The following is a 22634-nucleotide window of genomic DNA, read 5'->3' as shown; positions in this document are numbered from 1 at the left end:
CAGTCTGACTGTATCCCACACTCCACTCCCCCCACTGAGCTACAGAACACCACAGTCTGACTGAACCCCACACTCCACTCCCCCCACTGAGCTACAGATCACCACAGTCTGACTGAACCCCACACTCCACTCCTCCCACTGAGCTACAGAACACCACAGTCTGACTGTACCCCACACTCCACTCCTCCCACTGAGCTACAGAACACCACAGTCTGACTGAACCCCACACTCCACTCCCCGCACTGAGCTACAGAACACCACAGTCTGACTGTATCCCACACTCCACTCCCCCCACTGAGCAACAGAACACCACAGTCTGACTGTATCCCACACTCCACTCCTCCCACTGAGCTACAGAACACCACAGTCTGACTGTATCCCACACTCCACTCCCCCCACTGAGCTACAGAACACCACAGTCTGACTGTATCCCCACTGCACCTCGTCTCCTGAGCTACAGAACACCACAGTCTGACTGTACCCCACACTCCACTCCCCCCACTGAGCTACAGAACACCACTGTCTGACTGTATCCCACACTCCACTCCCCCCACTGAGCTACAGAACACCACAGTCTGACTGAACTCCACACTCCACTCCCCCCACTGAGCTACAGAACACCACAGTCTGACTGTATCCCACACTCCACTCCCCCCACTGAGCTGCAGAACACCACAGTCTGACTGTACCCCACACTCCACTCCCCCCACTGAGCTACAGAACACCACAGTCTGACTGTACCCCACACTCCACTCCTCCCACTGAGCTACAGATCACCACAGTCTGACTGTATCCCACACTCCACTCCCCACACTGAGCTACAGAACACCACAGTCTGACTGTACCCCACACTCCACTCCTCCCACTGAGCTACAGAACACCACAGTCTGACTGTATCCCACACTCCACTCCCCCCACTGAGCTACAGAACACCACAGTCTGACTGTACCCCACACTCCACTCCCCCCACTGAGCTACAGAACACCACAGTCTGACTGTACCCCACACTCCACTCCCCCCACTGAGCTACAGAACACCACAGTCTGACTGTACCCCACACTCCACTCCCCCCACTGAGCTACAGAACACCACAGTCTGACTGTACCCCACACTCCACTCCCCCCACTGAGCTACAGAACACCACAGTCTGACTGTACCCCACACTCCACTCCCCCCACTGAGCTACAGAACACCACAGTCTGACTGAACCCCACACTACACTCCCCCCACTGAGCTACAGATCACCACAGTCTGACTGAACCTCACACTCCACTCCCCCCACTGAGCTACAGAACACCACAGTCTGACTGTATCCCACACTCCACTCCCCCCACTGAGCAACAGAACACCACAGTCTGACTGTATCCCACACTCCACTCCCCCCACTGAGCTACAGAACACCACAGTCTGACTGAACCCCACACTCCACTCCCCCCACTGAGCTACAGAACACCACAGTCTGACTGTATCCCACACTCCACTCCCCCCACTGAGCTACAGATCACCACAGTCTGACTGTACCCCACACTCCACTCCCCCCACTGAGCTACAGATCACCACAGTCTGACTGTATCCCACACTCCACTCCCCCCACTGAGCTACAGATCACCACAGTCTGACTGTATCCCCACACTCCACTCCTCCCACTGAGCTACAGAACACCACAGTCTGACTGTACCCCACACTCCACTCCTCCCACTGAGCTACAGAACACCACAGTCTGACTGAACCCCACACTCCACTCCCCCCACTGAGCTACAGATCACCACAGTCTGACTGAACCCCACACTCCACTCCCCCCACTGAGCTACAGAATACCACAGTCTGACTGAACCCCACACTCCACTCCCCCCACTGAGCTACAGAATACCACAGTCTGACTGTACCCCACACTCCACTCCCCCCACTGAGCTACGGAACACCACAGTCTGACTGTACCCCACACTCCACTCCCCCCATTGAGCGACAGAACACCACAGTCTGACTGAACCCCACACTCCACTCCCCCCACTGAGCTACAGAACACCACAGTCTGACTGAACCCCACACTCCACTCCCCCCACTGAGCTACAGAATACCACAGTCTGACTGTACCCCACACTCCACTCCCCCCACTGAGCTACAGAACACCACAGTCTGACTGTATCCCACACTCCACTCCCCCCACTGAGCTACAGAACACCACAGTCTGACTGAACCCCACACTCCACTCCCCCCACTGAGCTACAGATCACCACAGTCTGACTGAACCCCACACTCCACTCCCCCCACTGAGCTACAGAACACCACAGTCTGACTGAACCCCACACTCCACTCCCCCCACTGAGCTACAGATCACCACAGTCTGACTGTACCCCAAACTCCACTCCCCCCACTGAGCTACGGAACACCACAGTCTGACTGTATCCCACACTCCACTCCCCCCACTGAGCTACAGAACACCACAGTCTGACTGTACCCCACACTCCACTCCCCCCACTGAGCTACGGAACACCACAGTCTGACTGCATCCCACACTCCACTCCCCCCACTGAGCTACAGAACACCACAGTCTGACTGTATCCCACACTCCACTCCCCCCACTGAGCTACAGAACACCACAGTCTGACTGAACCCCACACTCCACTCCCCCCACTGAGCTACGGAACACCACAGTCTGACTGTATCCCACACTCCACTCCCCCCACTGAGCTACAGAACACCACAGTCTGACTGTACCCCACACTCCACTCCCCCCACTGAGCTACAGATCACCACAGTCTGACTGTACCCCACACTCCACTCCCTGCACTGAGCTACAGAACACCACAGTCTGACTGAACCCCACACTCCACTCCTCCCACTGAGCTACAGAACACCACTGTCTGACTGTATCCCACACTCCACTCCCCACACTGAGCTACAGAACACCACAGTCTGACTGAACCCCACACTCCACTCCCCCCACTGAGCTACAGATCACCACAGTCTGACTGTATCCCACACTCCACTCCCCACACTGAGCTACAGATCACCACAGTCTGACTGAACCCCACACTCCACTCCCCCCACTGAGCTACAGATCACCACAGTCTGACTGTATCCCACACTCCACTCCTCCCACTGAGCTACAGAACACCACAGTCTGACTGTACCCCACACTCCACTCCCCCCACTGAGCTACAGAACACCACAGTCTGACTGCACCCGACACTCCACTCACTCCCACTGAGCTACAGAACACCACAGTCTGACTGTACCCCACACTCCACTCACTCCCACTGAGCTAAAGAACACCACAGTCTGACTGTACCCCACACTCCACTCACTCCCACTGAGCTACAGAACACCACAGTCTGACTGAACCCCACACTCCACTCCCCGCACTGAGCTACAGAACACCACAGTCTGACTGTATCCCACACTCCACTCCTCCCACTGAGCTACAGAACACCACAGTCTGACTGAACCCCACACTCCAATCCCCCCACTGAGCTACAGAACACCACAGTCTGACTGAACCCCACACTCCACTCCCCACACTGAGCTACAGAACACCACAGTCTGACTGCATCCGACACTCCACTCCTCCCACTGAGCTACAGAACACCACAGTCTGACTGTATCCCACACTCCACTCCCCGCACTGAGCTACAGATCACCACAGTCTGACTGTACCCCACACTCCACTCCCCCCACTGAGCTACAGAACACCACAGTCTGACTGAACCCCACACTCCACTCCCCCCACTGAGCTACAGAACACCACAGTCTGACTGTACCCGACACTCCACTCCTCCCACTGAGCTACAGAACACCACAGTCTGACTGAACCCCACACTCCACTCCCCCCACTGAGCTACAGATCACCACAGTCTGACTGTACCCCACACTCCACTCCCCCCACTGAGCTACAGATCACCACAGTCTGACTGTATCCCACACTCCACTCCCCCCACTGAGCTACAGATCACCACAGTCTGACTGTACCCCACACTCCACTCCCCCCACTGAGCTACAGAACACCACAGTCTGACTGAACCCCACACTCCACTCCCCCCACTGAGCTACAGAACACCACAGTCTGACTGTACCCCACACTCCACTCCCCCCACAGAGCTACAGAACACCACAGTCTGACTGTACCCCACACTCCACTCCCCCCACTGAGCTACAGAACACCACAGTCTGACTGTACCCCACACTCCACTCCCCGCACTGAGCTACAGTACACCACAGTCTGACTGTACCCCACACTCCACTCCTCCGACTGAGCTACAGAACACCACAGTCTGACTGAACCCCACACTCCACTCCCCCCACTGAGCTACAGAACACCACAGTCTGACTGTACCCCACACTCCACTCCCCCCACTGAGCTACAGAACACCACAGTCTGACTGTATCCCACACTCCACTCCCCCCACTGAGCTACAGAACACCACAGTCTGACTGTACCCCACACTCCACTCCCTTCCCTGAGCTACAGAACACCACAGTCTGACTGTACCCCACACTCCACTCCTCCCACTGAGCTACAGATCACCACAGTCTGACTGTACCCCACACTCCACTCCCCGCACTTAGCTACAGAACACCACAGTCTGACTGTACCCGACACTCCACTCCCTTCCCTGAGCTACAGAACACCACTGTCTGACTGAACCCCACACTCCACTCCCCCCACTGAGCTACAGAACACCACAGTCTGACTGTACCCCACACTCCACTCCCCGCACTGAGCTACAGAACACCACAGTCTGACTGTACCCGACACTCCACTCCCTTCCCTGAGCTACAGAACACCACAGTCTGACTGTATCCCACACTCCACTCCACCCACTGAGCTACAGATCACCACAGTCTGACTGTATCCCACACTCCACTCCCCCCACTGAGCTACAGAACACCACAGTCTGACTGTACCCCACACTCCACTCCTCCCACTGAGCTACAGAATACCACAGTCTGACTGTATCCCACAATCCACTCCCCCCACTGAGCTACAGAACACCACAGTCTGACTGTACCCCACACTCCACTCCCCCCATTGAGCTACAGAACACCACAGTCTGACTGAACCCCACATTCCACTCACTCCCCTGAGCTGCAGAACACCACTGTCTGACTGTATCCCATGCTCCACTCCCTCCCTTATGCTAGAGCACCAATGTCTGACTATCCCAAATTCCACTCCCTCCCTTGTGCTGGAGCTCCAATGTCTGACTGTATCCCACACTGCACTCCCACCCCTGAGCTGCAGAACACCAATGTCTGACTGTATCCCACACTCCACTCCCTCCTTTGTGCTAGGGCGCAAATGTCTGACTGTATCCCACACTGCACTCCCTCCCTTGTGCTAGAACGCCAATGTCTGACTGTATCCCACACTCCACTCCCTTCATTTGTGCTGGAGCTCCAATGTCTGACTGTATCCCACACTCCATTCCTTCCTTTGTGCTCGAGCACCAATGTGTGACTGTACCCCACACTCCACTCACTCCCCTGAGCTGCAGAACCCCACAGTCTAACTGTACCCCACATTCCACTCCCTCCCCTGAGCGAGAGAACACCAATGTCTGACTGTACCGCATGCTCCACTCCTTCCCCTGAGCTGTGGAACACAACAGTCTGATCGTACCCCACACTCCACTCACTCCCCTGAGCTACAGAACACCATTGTCTGACTGTACCCCACATTCCACTCACTCCCCTGAGCTGTGGAACACAACAGTCTGATCGTACCCCACATTCCACTCACTCCCCTGAGCGACAGAACACCATTGTCTGACTGTACCCCACATTCCACTCACTCCCCTGAGCTACAGAACACCAATGTCTGACTGTATCCCATGCTCCACTCCCTCCCTTGTGCTAGAGCACCAATATCTGACTCTGTCCCACACTCCACTCCCTGATAAAAAGATGGGAGGGAAAGTAGAGAGTGAGGAGGACATAAAAAACCTACAAGGGGGATATAGACAGGCTGGGTGAGTGGGTGGAGATTTGGCAGATGCAATACAATATTGGAAAATGTGAGGTTATGCACTTTGGCAGGATAAATCAGAGAGCAAGTTATTATCTTAAAGGCGAGAAACTGGAAAGTACTGCAGTACAAAGGGATCTGGGGGTCCTAGTGCAAGAAGACCAAAAAGTTGGTATGCAGGTGCAGCAGGTGATCAAGAAGGCCAACGGAATGTTGGCTTTTATTGCTCGGGGGATAGAATATAAAAACAGGGAGGTATTGCTGCAGTTATATAAGGTATTGGTGAGACCGCACCTGGAATACTGCATACAGTTTTGGGCTCCATATTTAAGAAAAGACATACTTGCTCTCGAGGCAGTACAAAGAACGTTCACTCGGTTAATCCCGGGGATGAGGGGGTGGACATATGAGGAGAGGTTGAGTAGATTGGGACTCCACTCATTGGAGTTCAGAAGAATGAGAGGCGATCTTATTGAAACATATAAGATTGTGAAGGGGTTTGATCGGGTGGATGCGGTAAGGATGTTCCCAAAGATGGGTGAAACTCGAACTAGGGGGCATAATCTTAGAATAAGGGGCTGCTCTTTCAAAACTGAGATGAGGAGAAACTTCTTCACTCAGAGGGTAGTAGGTCTGTGGAATTTGCTGCCCCAGGAAGCTGTGGAAGCTACATCATTAAATAAATTTAAAACAGAAATAGACAGTTTCCTAGAAGTAAAGGGAATTAGAGGTTACGGGGAGCGGGCAGGAAATTGGACATGAATTTAGATTTGAGGTTAGGATCAGATCAGCCATGATCTTATTGAATGGCGGAGCAGGCTCGAGGGGCCGATTGGCCTACTCCTGCTCCTATTTCTTATGTTCTTATGTTCTCCCTTGTGCTAGAGCGCCAATGTCTGAATGTATCCCACACCCCACTCCCTCTCTTGTGCTCGAGCACCAATGTCTGACTGTACCCCACACTCCATTCCATCGTTTGTGCTCGAGCGCCAATGTCTGACTGTATCCCACATTCCACTCCCTCCCTTGTGCTAGAACACCAATGTCTGACTGTATCCAATACTCCACTCCCTCCCTTGTCCTAGAACATCATTGTCTGACTGTATCCCACACTCCATTCCCTCCTTTGTGCTGGAACACCATTGTTTGACTGTATCCCAAACTCCATTCCCTCCTTTGTGCTGGAACACCAATGTCTGACTGTATCGCAATCTCCATTCCCTCCTTTGTGCTGGAGCATCAATGTCTGACTGTATCCCACGCTCCATTCACTCCCTTGTGCTAGAGCACCAAAGTCTGACTGCACCCCACACTCCATTCCCTCCCTTGTGCTGGAGCACCAAAGTCTGACTGTACCCCACACTCCATTCCCTCACTTGTGCTAGAGCACCATTGTCTGACTGTATCCAAACTCCATTCCCTCCTTTGTGCTGGAGCACCAATGTCTGACTGTATCCCACACTCCACTCCCCCTCTTGTGCTAGAGCGCCAATGTCTGACTACATCCCACACTCCACACCCACCCCTGCGCTACATAACACCAATGTCTGACTGTATCCCACACTCTACTCCCTCCCTTGTGCTCGAGCGGCAATGTCTGACTGTATCCCACACTCCATTCCCTCCCTTGTGCTAGAGCGCCAATGTCTGACTGTATCCCACACCCCACTCCCTCCCTTGTGCTGGAGTGCCAATGTCTGACTGCATCCCACGTTCCACTCCCTCCCTTGTGCTGGAGCTCCAATGTCTGACTCTATCCCACACTCCACTCCCTCCACTAAGCTACAGAACACCACTGTCTGACTGTATCCCACACTCCACTCCCTCCCTAGTGCGAAAACACCAATGTCTGATGTATCCCACACTCCACTCCCTCCCTAGTGCGAAAACCCCAATGTCTGACTGTATCCCACACTACACTCCCTCACTTGTGCTAGAGCACCAATGTCTGACTGTATCCCACACTCCATTCCCTCCTTTGTGCTCGAGCTCACTCCCCTGAGCTGCAGAACACCACTGTCTGACCATACCCCAAACATCACTCACTCCCCTGAGCTGCAGAACACCTCTGTCTGATTGTATCCCACGCTCCACTCCCTCCCATGAGCTGCAGAACACCATTGTCTGACTGTATCCCATGCTCCACTCCCTCCCTTATGCTGGAGCACCAATGTCTGACTGTATCCCACATTCCACTCCCTCCCTTGTGCTGGAGCTCCAATATCTGACTGTAACCCACACTGCACTCCCTCCATTGTGCTAGAGTGCCAATGTCTGACTGTATCCCACACTCCACTCCTTCCCTTGTGCGAGAGCACCAATGTCTAACTCTATCCCACACTCCACTCCCTTCATTTGTGCTAGAGTGCCAATGTCTGACTGTATCCCACACTCCACTCCCCCTCTTGTGCTAGAGCGCCAATGTCTGACTGTATCCCACATTCCACTCCCTCCTTTGTGCTAGAGCTCCAATGTCTGACTATATCCCACACTCCACACCCACCCCTGCGCTACATAACACCAATGTCTGACTGTATCCCACACTCTACTCCCTCCCTTGTGCTAGAGCGGCAATGTCTGACTGTAGCCCACACTCCATTCCCTCCCTTGTGCGAGAGCGCCAATGTCTGACTGTATCCCACACCCCACTCCCTCCCTTGTGCTAGAGCTCCAATGTCTGACTGTATCCTACACTGCACTCCCTCCTTTGTGCTGGAAGACCATTGTCTGACTGTACCCCACACTCCATTCCCTCCCTTGTGCTAGAGCACCAATGTCTGACTGTACCCCACACTCCATTCCCTCGCTTGTGCTCGAGCGCCAATGTCTGACTGTATCCCACATTCCACTCCCTCCTTTGTGCTGGAGCTCCAATGTCTGACTGTAACCCAAATTCCACTCCCTTGTGCTAGAACACCAATGTCTGACTGTATCCCACACTCCACTCCCTCCTTTGTGCTGGAGCTCCAATGTCTGACTGTGTCCCACACTCCACTCCCACCCCTGAGCTACAGAACACCAATGTCTGACTGTATCCAACACTCCACTCTCTCCCTTGTGCTAGAGCGCCAGTGTCTGACTGTATCCAACACTCCACTCTCTCCCTTGTGCTAGAGCGCCAATGTCTGACTGTATTCTAGATTCCACTCCCTCCCTTGTCCGAGAACATCATTGTCTGACTGTATCCCACACTCCATTCCCTCCTTTGTGCTGGAACATCATTGTCTGACTGTATCCCACACTCCATTCCCTCCCTTGTGCTGGATCACCAATGTCTGACTGTATCCCACACTCCATTCCCTCCGTTGTGCTCGAGCACCAATGTCTGACTGTATCCCACACTCCATTCCCTCCCTTGTGTTCGAGCACCAATGTCTGACTGTACCCCGCACTCCACTCACTCCCCTGAGCTGCAGAACACCACAGTCTAACTGTACCCCACACTCCACTCACTCCCCTGAGCTACAGAACACCAATGTCTGACTGTATCCCATGCTCCATTCCCTCCCTTGTGCTCGAGCTCCAATGTCTGACTGTTTCCCACATTCACTCCCTCCCTTGTGCGAGAGCACCAATATCTGACTCTATCCCACACTCCACTCCCTCCATTGTGCTAGAGCACCAATGTGTGACTGTATCCCACACCCCACTCCCTCCCTTGTACCCGAGCTCCAATGTCTGACTGTATCCCACAGTCACTCCCTCCCTTGTGCGAGAGCACCAATGTCTGACTCTATCCCACACTCCACTCCCTCCACTAAGCTACAGAACACCAACGTCTGACTGTATCCCACACTCCACTCCCTTCATTTGTGCTGGAACACCATTGTCTGACTGTATCCAAACTCCATTCACTCCTTTGTGCTAGAGCACCAATGTCTGAATGTATCCCACACTCCACACCCACCCCTGCGCTACATAACACCAATGTCTGACTGTATCCCACACTCTACTCCCTCCCTTGTGCTGGAGCGGCAATGTCTGACTGTATCCCACACCCCACTCCCTCCCTTGTGCTAGAGCTCCAATGTCTGACTGTATCCTACACTGCACTCCCTCCTTTGTGCTGGAAGACCATTGTCTGACTGTACCCCACACTCCATTCCCTCCCTTGTGCTAGAGCACCAATGTCTGACTGTACCCCACACTCCATTCCCTCCCTTGTGCTCGAGCGCCAATGTCTGACTGTATCCCACATTCCACTCCCTCCTTTGTGCTGGAGCTCCAATGTCTGACTGTAACCCAAATTCCACTCCAATGTGCTGGAACACCAATGTCTGACTGTATCCAACACTCCACTCTCTCCCTTGTCCTAGAACATCATTGTCTGACTGTATCCCACACTCCATTCCCTCCTTTGTGCTGGAACACCATTGTCTGACTGTATCCCACACTCCATTCCCTCCTTTGTGCTGGAACACCATTGTCTGACTGTATCCCATACTCCACTCCCTCCACTAAGCTACAGAACACCAATGTCTGACTGTATCCAAACTCCATTCCCTCCTTTGTGCTCGAGCACCAATGTCTGACTACATCCCACACTCCACACCCACCCCTGCGCTACATAACACCAATGTCTGACTGTATCCCACACTCCAATCCCTCCCTTGTGCTAGAGCGCCAATGTCTGACTGTATCCCACACCCCACTCCCTCCCTTGTGCTGGAGCTCCAATGTCTGACTGTATCCTACACTGCACTCCCTCCTTTGTGCTGGAAGACCATTGTCTGACTGTACCCCACACTCCATTCCCTCCCTTGTGCTAGAGCACCAATGTCTGACTGTACCCCACACTCCATTCCCTCGCTTGTGCTCGAGCGCCAATGTCTGACTGTATCCCACATTCCACTCCCTCCTTTGTGCTGGAGCTTCAATGTCTGACTGTAACCCAAATTCCACTCCCTTGTGCTAGAACACCAATGTCTGACTGTATCCCACACTCCACTCCCTCCTTTGTGCTGGAGCTCCAATGTCTGACTGTGTCCCACACTCCACTCCCACCCCTGAGCTACAGAACACCAATGTCTGACTGTATCCAACACTCCACTCTCTCCCTTGTGCTGGAGCGCCAATGTCTGACTGTATTCTACATTCCACTCCCTCCCTTGTCCTCGAACATCATTGTCTGACTCTACCCCACACTACACTCCCTCCTTCGTGCTAGAACACCATTGTCTGACTGTATCGCAAACTCCATTCCCTCCTTTGTGCTGGAGCACCAATGTCTGACTGTATCCCACAGTCACTCCCTCCCTTGTGCAAGAGCACCAATGTCTGACTCTATCCCACACTCCACTCCCTCCTTTAAGCTACAGAACACCAATGTCTGACTGTATCCCACACTCCACTCCCTTCATTTGTGCTAGAGTGCCAATGTCTGACTGTATCGCAAACTCCATTCCCTCCCTTGTGCTGGAGCACCAATGTCTGACTGTATCCCACACTCCATTCCCTCCGTTGTGCTGGAGCACCAATGTCTGACTCTATCCCACACTCCATTCCCTCCCTTGTGCTCGAACACCATTGTCTGACTGTATCCCATACTCCATTCCCTCCCTTGTGCTGGAGCACCAATGTCTGACTGTATCCCACACTCCATTCCCTCCCTTGTGCTCGAGCACCAATGTCTGACTGTTGTTGGCTGAATCCTTTACCTTTTTAAACAGATTCGATAAACCTGAGACGTTTTCTGTCTGAAAAGTCACTTGATTTATTATTGACAAAACATTAACCCTAAACACCCATAAGGAGCAACGCAGATTAGCGTTACGTCTTATCACTCACGCGCGTATTTAATGAGGAACCGTGAGGATGGCTTCTCCAAGTCTGCTCACACCACCGGGTGTTGAAGGTATCAAAAGGCCTCTTTCTAATAAGTCAAAAGAATCTCACTGCTTTATACCATTTTTTTTATGTTCTGCTTCCTGCTGGATGCAACACTATCTGATGTTTTCTGACCACCTAGTTGGTCGAACCGATGCCAAACAGAGATGAGAGGCCTTGTGCCTTTTCACGCCATGCCTGTTACTTCCTATCATTGCTTTCCCTAAGCCATAGCTTTGTTGTAAACAATGTTTAATGCATGCTCTATAGCAACATATTTCAGCAGTCTCCATCTCTTACACTACCCCCTGTTTTAATGAAAAGTCCGTGTTTTAAAAGCCGATGTATTTCAATCTTAATAATTCTTGAGGCTCAATATCTCTCACCTAGCTTATTTATTTATATGTGCCTATCTTTACAGTACAATCTCCTTGGTCCTGCAACTGATCCTCTCCAATGTTGTCAGCATCATTGAAGGGAAAAGACAGAATTTGCAAGAACACAGTTTAAACCAATTCTGTCTACATTACTGTTACCATAGAATGTTATAGCACAGAAGGAGGCCATTCGGCCCATCGTGTTTATGTCGGTTCTTTGAAAGAGCTATCCAATAAGTCCCATTTCCCTGCTCTTTCCCCATAGTCCTGTACATTTTTTCCCTTCAAGTATTTATCCAATTCCCTTTTGAAAGTTACTATTGAATCTGCTTCCACCACCCTTTCAGGCAGTGAATTCCAGATCATCACAACTCACTGCGTAAAAAAATGTTTCCTCATGTCATTGGAACATGAGAACAGAAGAAATAGGAGCAGGAGAAGGCCATACGGCCCCTTGAGCCTGCTCCGTCTTTCAATCAGATCATGGTTGATTTTCGACCTCAACTCCATTTTCCTGCCCAATCCCAATATCCCTTGATTCCCCTCGAGTCCAAAAATCTATCAATCTCAGCTGAGTACTCAACAACTGAGCACCTTTCGCCCTCTGGGATAGAGAATTCCAAAGATTCACAGCCCTCTGAGTGAAGAAATTTCTACTCATCTCAGTCCTAAATGGCTGACCCCTTATCTTGAGACTTTGCCCCCTGGTTCTGGACTCTCCAGCCAGGGGAAATAACCTCTCAGCATCTACCCTGTCAAACCCCCTCAGAATCTTTTATGTTTCAATGAGATCACCTCTCGTTCTTCTAAACTCCAGGTGTGGTCTCACCAAAGCCCTGTACAATTGGAGTAAGACTTCCCGACTCTTGTACTCCAACCCCCTTGCAATAAAGGCCAATGTACCATTTGCCTTCCTAATTGCTTGCTGTACCTGCATGCTAACTTTTTGTGTTTCTTGTACGAGGACACCCAAATCTCTCTGAACAACAACGTTTAATAGTTTCTCACCATTTAAAAAATAGTAATATTATTCTTCCTACCAAAGTGAATAACTTCACATTTCCCCACATTATACTCCATCTGTCACTTTCTTGCTCACTCACTTAACCTGTCAATATCCCTTTGCAGACTCTTTGTGTCCTCCTCACAGCTTACTTTCCCACTTAGCTTTGAATCGTCAGCAAACTTGGATACATTACACTCGGTCCCTTCAACTAAGTCATTGATATAGATTGTAACTAGCTGAGGCCCAAGCACTGATCCTTACGGTACCCCACTAGTTACAATGATGTGGAGATGCCGGTGATGGACTGGGGTTGACAATTGTAAACAATTTTACAACACCAAGTTATAGTCCAGCAATTTTATTTTAAATTCACAAGCTTTCGGAGGCTTCCTCCTTCCTCAGGTGAACGAAATGAAATCCTCAAAATGATTTTTCATTTCGAGGATTTCATTTCGTTCACCTGAGGAAGGAGGAAGCCTCCGAAAGCTTGTGAATTTAAAATAAAATTGCTGGACTATAACTTGGTGTTGTAAAATTGTTTCCACTAGTTACAGCCTGCCAACCTGAGAATGACCTGTTTGTCCCTACTCTCTGTTTTCTGTCCTTTAACCAATCCTTTATCCATGCGCCCTTGAGCCCTTAACTTGTGTAACAACCTTTCATGTGGCACCTTATCGATGCCTTTTGAAAATTCAACTAAACTACATCCACTGGTTCCCCTTTATCTACCCCGCTCGTTACATCCTCAAAAAAACTCGAGTAAATTTGTCAAACACAATTTCCCTTCCATAAAGGGAAATAAATCTTGTGTGTTCCAAGTTGATTCTGCCTAATCATATCATGATTTTCAAATTGCCCTGTTACCACTTCCTTAATAATGGATTCCAGCATTTTCCTGACGACTGATATCAGGCTAACTGGCCTGTAGTTCCCTGATTGCTCTCCCTCCTTTCTTGAATAGCGGGGTTATATTTGCTACCTTCCAGTCCGCTGGGACCGTTCTAGAATGTAGGGAATTTTGGAAGATCATAACCAATGCATCCACCATCTCTGCAGCCACCTCTTTTAGAACCCGAGGATGGAGGCAATCAGGCCCAGGGGATTGATTGGCTTTTAGTCCCATTAGTTTGTCCAGTACTTTTTCTGTAGTGATATTTATTGTTTTAAGTTCCTCACTCTCATTTACCCCTGGGTTCCCCACTATTTTTGGTATGCTTTTTGTATCTTCTACTGTAAAGACAGATACAAAATATTTGTTTAATGCATCTGCCATTTCCTGATTCTCCGATTATAATTTCTCCGGTCTGAGCCTCTCAGGGATCAAGATTAACTTCTGGTACGCTCCCGTTTTACATACTTGCAGAAGCTCTTGTAATCCATTTTTATATTTCTTGCGAGTTCACTTTCATATTCCATTTTCTCCCTTTTTATCAATTTTTTTGGTGATCCTTCGTTGGTTTCTAAAACTCTCCCAGTCCCCAGGCTTATTACTCTTGGTAACATTACAGGCCTCTACTTCCAATCTAATACTCTCCTTAACTTCTTCAGTTAGTCACGGGTGGATCACTTTTCCCGTGGAGTTTTTATTTCTCAATGGAATGTATATTTGTTGAGAATATTGAAATATTTCTTCAAAATGTTTGCTGTTGCTTATCTACCGCCATACCGTTTAATCTAATTTCAATTTGACCTTAGCCAACTCGCCCTTCATACCTTTGTAATTAGCTTTATTTCAGATTAAGGCTCTAATTTCGGACTGAAGTACGAATCCCCACTGCACTCCCTCCCCCAAGCGAGAGAGCACCACTGTCTGACTGTATCCCCACTGCACTCCCACCTCCGAGCAAGAGAGCACCACTGTCTGACTGTATCCCCACTGCACTCCCTCCCCCAAGCGAGAGAGCACCACTGTCTGACTGTATCCCCACTGCACTCCCTCCCCCAAGCGAGAGAGCACCACTGTCTGACTGTATCCCCACTGCACTCCCACCTCCGAGCTAGAGAGCACCACCGTCTGACTGCACCCCCTCTGCACTCCCTCCCCCGAGCTAGAGAGCACCACTGTCTGACTGTTCCCCCTCTGCATTCCCTCCCCCGAGCTAGGGAGGACCACTGTCTGACTGTACCCCCTCTGCACTCCCACCCCCGAGCAAGGGAGCACCACTGTCTGACTGTATCCCCACTGCACACCTCCCCCGAGCGAGAGAGCACCACTGTCTGACTGTACACCACTGCACTCCCACCCCCGAGCTAGAGAGCACCACCGTCTGACTGTACCCCCTCTGCACGCCCTCCCACGAGCGAGAGAACACCACTGTCTGACTGTATCCCCACTGCACTCCCACCCCCGAGCGAGAGAGCACCACTGTTTGACTGTATCGCCACTGCACTCCTCCCCCGAGCTAGAGAGCACCACTGTCTGACTGTATCCCCACTGCACTCCCACCCCCGAGCTAGAGAGCACCGCTGTCTGACTGTACCCCCACTGCACTCCCTCCCCCGAGCGAGAGAGCACCAGTGTCTGACTGTACCCCCACTGCACTCCCTCCCCCGAGCTAGAGAGCACCACTGTCTGACTGGACCCCCACTGCACTCCTCCCCCGAGCTAGAGAGCACCACTGTCTGACTGGACCCCCACTGCACTCCTCCCCCGAGCTAGAGAGCACCACTGTCTGACTGTACCCCCACTGCACTCCCTCCCCCGAGCGAGAGAGCACCACTGTCTGACTGTACCCCCACTGCACTCCCTCCCCCGAGCGAGAGAGCACCACTGTCTGACTGTACCCCCACTGCACTCCCTCCCCCGAGCTAGAGAGCACCACTGTCTGACTGGACCCCCACTGCACTCCCTCCCCCGAGCGAGAGAGCACCACTGTCTGACTGGACCCCCACTGCACTCCCTCCCCCGAGCTAGAGAGCACCACTGTCTGACTGTACCCCCACTGCACTCCTCCCCCGAGCTAGAGAGCTCCACTGTCTGACTGTACCCCCACTGCACTCCTCCCCCGAGCTGGAGAGCACCACTGTCTGACTGTATCCCCTCTGCACTCCCACCCCCGAGCTAGAGAGCACCACTGTCTGACTGTACCCCCTCTGCACTCCCACCCCCGAGCTAGAGAGCACCACTGTCTGACTGTACCCCCACTGCACTCCGCCCCCGAGCTAGGGAGCACCACTGTCTGACTGTACCCCCATTGCACTCCCACCCCCGAGCAAGAGAGCACCACTGTCTGACTGTACCCCCACTGCACTCACTCCCCCGAGCTAGAGAGCACCACTGTCTGACTGTACCCCACTGCAATCCTCCCCCGAGCGAGAGAGCACCACTGTCTGACTGTAACCCCACTGCACTCCCACCCCCGAGCTGGAGAGCACCACTGTCTGACTGTATCCGGGCAGCACTCCCTCCCCCGAGTTAGGGAGCACCACTGTCTGACTGTACCCCCACTGCACTCCTCCCCCGAGCTGGAGAGCACCACTGTCTGACTGTACCCCCATTACACTCCCTCCCCCGAGCTAGAGAGCACCACTGTCTGACTGTACCCCCACTGCACTCCCACCCCCGAGCTAGAGAGCACCACTGTCTGACCGTACCCCCTCTGCACTGTCTGACCGTACCCCCTCTGCACTGTCTGACTGTACCCCCACTGCAAGCCTCCCCCGAGCTAGGGAGCACCACTGTCTGACTGTACCCACACTGCACTCCCTCCGCCGAGTTAGGGAGCACCACTGTCTGACTGTATCCCCACTACACTCCTCCCCTGAGCGAGAGCACACCACTGTCTGACTGTACCCGCACTGCACTCCCACCCCCGAGCCAGAGAGCACCACTGTCTGACTGTATCCCCACTGCACTCACACCCCCGAGCGAGCGGGCACCACTGTCTGACTGTATCCCCTCTGCACTCCCACCCCCGAGCGAGAGAGCACCACTGTCTGACCGTACCCCCACTACACTACTCCCCCGAGCTAGGGAGCACCACTGTCTGACTGTATCCCCACTGCACTCACACCCCCGAGCGAGAGAGCACCACTGTCTGACTGTATCCCCTCTGCACTCCCACCCCCGAGCGAGAGAGCACCACTGTTTAACTGTACCCCCACTACACTACTCCCCCGAGCTAGGGAGCACCACTGTCTGACTGTACCCCCACTGCACTCCCACCCCCGGGCGAGAGAGCACCACTGTCTGACCGTACCCCCTCTGCACTGTCTGACTGTACCCCCACTGCACTCCTCCCCCGAGCCAGAGAGCACCACTGTCTGACTGTACCCCCACTGCATTCCCTCCCCCGAGCTAGGGAGCACCACTGTCTGACTGTACCCCCACTGCACTCCCTCCCCCGAGCTGGGGAGCACCACTGTCTGACTGTATCCCCACTGCGCTCCTCCCCCGAGTGAGAGAGCACCACTGTCTGACTGTATCCCCACTGCACTCCCACCCCCGAGCTAGAGAGCACCACTGTCTGACTGTATCCCCACTGCACTCCTCCCCCGAGCTAGAGAGCACCACTGTCTGACTGTATCCCCACTGCACTCCCTCGCCCGAGCTGGAGAGCACCACTGTCTGACTGTATCCCCACTGCACTCCCACCCCCGAGCTAGAGAGCACCACTGTCTGACTGGACCCCCACTGCTCTCCCTCCCCTGAGCTAGAGAGCAACACTGTCTGACTGTACCCCCACTGCACTCACTCCCCCGAGCTAGAGAGCACCACTGTCTGACTGTATCCCCTCTGCACTCCCACCCCCGAGCTGGAGAGCACAATTGTCTGACTGTATCCCCACTGCACTCCCACCCCCGAGCAAGAGAGCACCACTGTCTGACTGTATCCCCACTGCACTCCCTCCCCGGAGCTGGAGAGCACCACTGTCTGACTGTATCCCCTCTGCACTCCCACCCCCGAGCTAGAGAGCACCACTGTCTGACTGTACCCCCTCTGCACTCCCACCCCCGAGCTAGAGAGCACCACTGTCTGACTGTACCCCCACTGCACTCCGCCCCCGAGCTAGGGAGCACCACTGTCTGACTGTACCCCCATTGCACTCCCACCCCCGAGCAAGAGAGCACCACTGTCTGACTGTACCCCCACTGCACTCACTCCCCCGAGCTAGAGAGCACCACTGTCTGACTGTACCCCACTGCAATCCTCCCCCGAGCGAGAGAGCACCACTGTCTGACTGTAACCCCACTGCACTCCCACCCCCGAGCTGGAGAGCACCACTGTCTGACTGTATCCGGGCAGCACTCCCTCCCCCGAGTTAGGGAGCACCACTGTCTGACTGTACCCCCACTGCACTCCTCCCCCGAGCTGGAGAGCACCACTGTCTGACTGTACCCCCATTACACTCCCTCCCCCGAGCTAGAGAGCACCACTGTCTGACTGTACCCCCACTGCACTCCCACCCCCGAGCTAGAGAGCACCACTGTCTGACCGTACCCCCTCTGCACTGTCTGACCGTACCCCCTCTGCACTGTCTGACTGTACCCCCACTGCACGCCTCCCCCGAGCTAGGGAGCACCACTGTCTGACTGTACCCACACTGCACTCCCTCCGCCGAGTTAGGGAGCACCACTGTCTGACTGTATCCCCACTACACTCCTCCCCTGAGCGAGAGCACACCACTGTCTGACTGTACCCGCACTGCACTCCCACCCCCGAGCCAGAGAGCACCACTGTCTGACTGTATCCCCACTGCACTCACACCCCCGAGCGAGAGAGCACCACTGTCTGACTGTATCCCCTCTGCACTCCCACCCCCGAGCGAGAGAGCACCACTGTCTGACCGTACCCCCACTACACTACTCCCCCGAGCTAGGGAGCACCACTGTCTGACTGTATCCCCACTGCACTCACACCCCCGAGCGAGAGAGCACCACTGTCTGACTGTATCCCCTCTGCACTCCCACCCCCGAGCGAGAGAGCACCACTGTTTAACTGTACCCCCACTACACTACTCCCCCGAGCTAGGGAGCACCACTGTCTGACTGTACCCCCACTGCACTCCCACCCCCGGGCGAGAGAGCACCACTGTCTGACCGTACCCCCTCTGCACTGTCTGACTGTACCCCCACTGCACTCCTCCCCCGAGCCAGAGAGCACCACTGTCTGACTGTACCCCCACTGCATTCCCTCCCCCGAGCTAGGGAGCACCACTGTCTGACTGTACCCCCACTGCACTCCCTCCCCCGAGCTGGGGAGCACCACTGTCTGACTGTATCCCCACTGCGCTCCTCCCCCGAGTGAGAGAGCACCACTGTCTGACTGTATCCCCACTGCACTCCCACCCCCGAGCTAGAGAGCACCACTGTCTGACTGTATCCCCACTGCACTCCTCCCCCGAGCTAGAGAGCACCACTGTCTGACTGTATCCCCACTGCACTCCCTCCCCCGAGCTGGAGAGCACCACTGTCTGACTGTATCCCCACTGCACTCCCACCCCCGAGCTAGAGAGCACCACTGTCTGACTGGACCCCCACTGCTCTCCCTCCCCTGAGCTAGAGAGCAACACTGTCTGACTGTACCCCCACTGCACTCACTCCCCCGAGCTAGAGAGCACCACTGTCTGACTGTATCCCCTCTGCACTCCCACCCCCGAGCTGGAGAGCACAATTGTCTGACTGTATCCCCACTGCACTCCCACCCCCGAGCAAGAGAGCACCACTGTCTGACTGTATCCCCACTGCACTCCCTCCCCGGAGCTAGAGAGCAACACTGTCTGACTGTACCCCCACTGCACTCACTCCCCCGAGCTGGAGAGCACCACTGTCTGACTGCACCCCCACTGCACTCCCTCCCCCGAGCTGGAGAGCACCACTGTCTGACTGTACCCACACTGCACTCCTCCCCCGAGCTAGAGAGCACCACTGTCTGACTGTACCCACACTGCACTCCCTCCCCCGAGCAAGAGAGCACCACTGTCTGACTGTATCCCCTCTGCACTCCCACCCCCGAGCTGGAGAGCACCACTGTCTGACTGTACCCCCTCTGCACTCCCACCCCCGAGCTAGAGAGCACCACTGTCTGACAGCACCCCCACTGCACTCCCTCCCCCGAGCTAGAGAGCTCCACTGTCTGACTGTATCCCCTCTGCACTCCCACCCCCGAGCAAGAGAGCACCACTGTCTGACTGTACCCCCTCTGCACTCCCTCCCCCGAGCTAGGGAGCACCACTGTCTGACTGTACCCCCACGACACTCCTCCCCCGAGCTAGGGAGCACCACTGTCTGACTGTACCCCCACTGCACTCCCGCCCCCGAGCTAGAGAGCACCACTGTCTGACTGTATCCCCACTGCACTCCCGCCCCCGAGCTAGAGAGCACCACTGTCTGACTGTATCCGGGCAGCACTCCCTCCCCCGAGTTAGGGAGCACCACTGTCTGACTGTATCCCCACTACACTCCTCCCCTGAGCTGGAGCACACCACTGTCTGACTGTTCCCCCTCTGCACTCCCTCCCCCGAGCTGGAGAGCACCACTGTCTGACTGTACCCCCACTGCACTCCCTCCCCCGAGCTGGAGAGCACCACTGTCTGACTGTTCCCCCTCTGCACTCCCTCCCCCGAGCTAGGGAGCACCACTGTCTGACTGTACCCCCTCTGCACTCCCACCCCGAGCTGGAGAGCACCACTGTCTGACTGTATCCCCACTGCACTCCCGCCCCCGAGCGAGAGAGCACCACTGTCTGACTGTATCCGGGCAGCACTCCCTCCCCCGTGTTAGGGAGCACCACTGTCTGACTGTACCCCCACTGCACTCCTCCCCCGAGCTGAAGAGCACCACTGTCTGACTGTACCCCCATTGCACTCCCACCCCCGAGCTCGAGAGCACCGCTGTTTGACTGTCCCCACACTGCACTCCCTCCCCCGAGCTAGAGAGCACCGCTGTCTGACTGTACCCCCACTGCGCTCCCACCCCCGAGCTGGAGAGCACCACTGTCTGACCGTACCCCCACTGCACTGTCTGACTGTACCCCCACTGCACTCCTCCCCCGAGCTAGGGAGCACCACTGTCTGACTGTACCCACACTGCACTCCCTCCCCCGAGTTAGGGAGCACCACTGTCTGACTGTATCCCCACTACACTCCTCCCCTGAGCGAGAGCACACCACTGTCTGACTGTACCCGCACTGCACTCCCACCCCCGAGCCAGAGAGCACCACTGTCTGACTGTATCCCCACTGCACTCCCACCCCCGAGCGAGAGAGCACCACTGTCTGACTGTATCCCCTCTGCACTCCCACCCCCGAGCGAGAGAGCACCACTGTCTGACCGTACCCCCACTGCACTCCCTCCCCCGAGCGAGAGAGCACCACTGTTTAACTGTACCCCCACTACACTACTCCCCCGAGCTAGGGAGCACCACTGTCTGACTGTACCCCCACTGCACTCCCACCCCCGGGCGAGAGAGCACCACTGTCTGACCGTACCCCCTCTGCACTGTCTGACTGTACCCCCACTTCACTCCTCCCCCGAGCTAGAGAGCACCACTGTCTGACTGTACCCCCACTGCATTCCCTCCCCCGAGCTAGGGAGCACCACTGTCTGACTGGACCCCCACTGCACTCCCTCCCCCAAGCTGGGGAGCACCACTGTCTGACTGTATCCCCACTGCACTCCTCCCCCGAGTGAGAGAGCACCACTGTCTGACTGTATCCCCACTGCACTCCCACCCCCGAGCTAGAGAGCACCACTGTCTGACTGTATCCCCACTGCACTCCTCCCCCGAGCTGGAGAGCACCACTGTCTGACTGTATCCCCACTGCACTCCCTCCCCCGAGCTGGAGAGCACCACTGTCTGACTGTATCCCCACTGCACTCCCACCCCCGAGCTAGAGAGCACCACTGTCTGACTGGACCCCCACTGCTCTCCCTCCCCTGAGCGAGAGAGCAACACTGTCTGACTGTACCCCCACTGCACTCACTCCCCCGAGCTGGAGAGCACCACTGTCTGACTGGACCCCCTCTGCACTCCCACCCCCGAGCTGGAGAGCACAATTGTCTGACTGTATCCCCACTGCACTCCCACCCCCGAGCAAGAGAGCACCACTGTCTGACTGTATCCCCACTGCACTCCCTCCCCGGAGCTAGAGAGCAACACTGTCTGACTGTACCCCCACTGCACTCACTCCCCCGAGCTAGAGAGCACCACTGTCTGACTGTACCCCCTCTGCACTCCCACCCCCGAGCTGGAGAGCACCACTGTCTGACTGCACCCCCACTGCACTCCCTCCCCCGAGCAAGAGAGCACCACTGTCTGACTGTACCCACACTGCACTCCCCCCCCGAGCTAGAGTGCACCACTGTCTGACTGTACCCACACTTCACTCCCTCCCCCGAGCAAGAGAGCACCACTGTCTGACTGTATCCCCTCTGCACTCCCACCCCCGAGCTAGAGAGCACCACTGTCTGACTGTACCCCTTCTGCACTCCCTCCCCCGAGCTAGGGAGCACCACTGTCT

At 54.7% G+C, this 22634-nt stretch overlaps 1 protein-coding gene across 1 annotated transcript in view; it reads left to right on the top strand.

Moving 5' to 3' along the window:
- abcc10 (ATP-binding cassette, sub-family C (CFTR/MRP), member 10) overlaps positions 1-22634 on the top strand; it is a 403237-nt gene that overhangs the window by 183433 nt on the left and 197170 nt on the right. The window lies entirely within an intron of this gene.

Source organism: Heptranchias perlo, unplaced genomic scaffold, assembly GCF_035084215.1.
Source record: "Heptranchias perlo isolate sHepPer1 unplaced genomic scaffold, sHepPer1.hap1 HAP1_SCAFFOLD_131, whole genome shotgun sequence".
In the NCBI taxonomy this organism is placed as follows: Eukaryota; Metazoa; Chordata; class Chondrichthyes; order Hexanchiformes; family Hexanchidae; genus Heptranchias; species Heptranchias perlo.
Note: the sequence above shows the minus strand (reverse complement) of the source record. Positions and strands in the feature narration are given on the sequence as shown.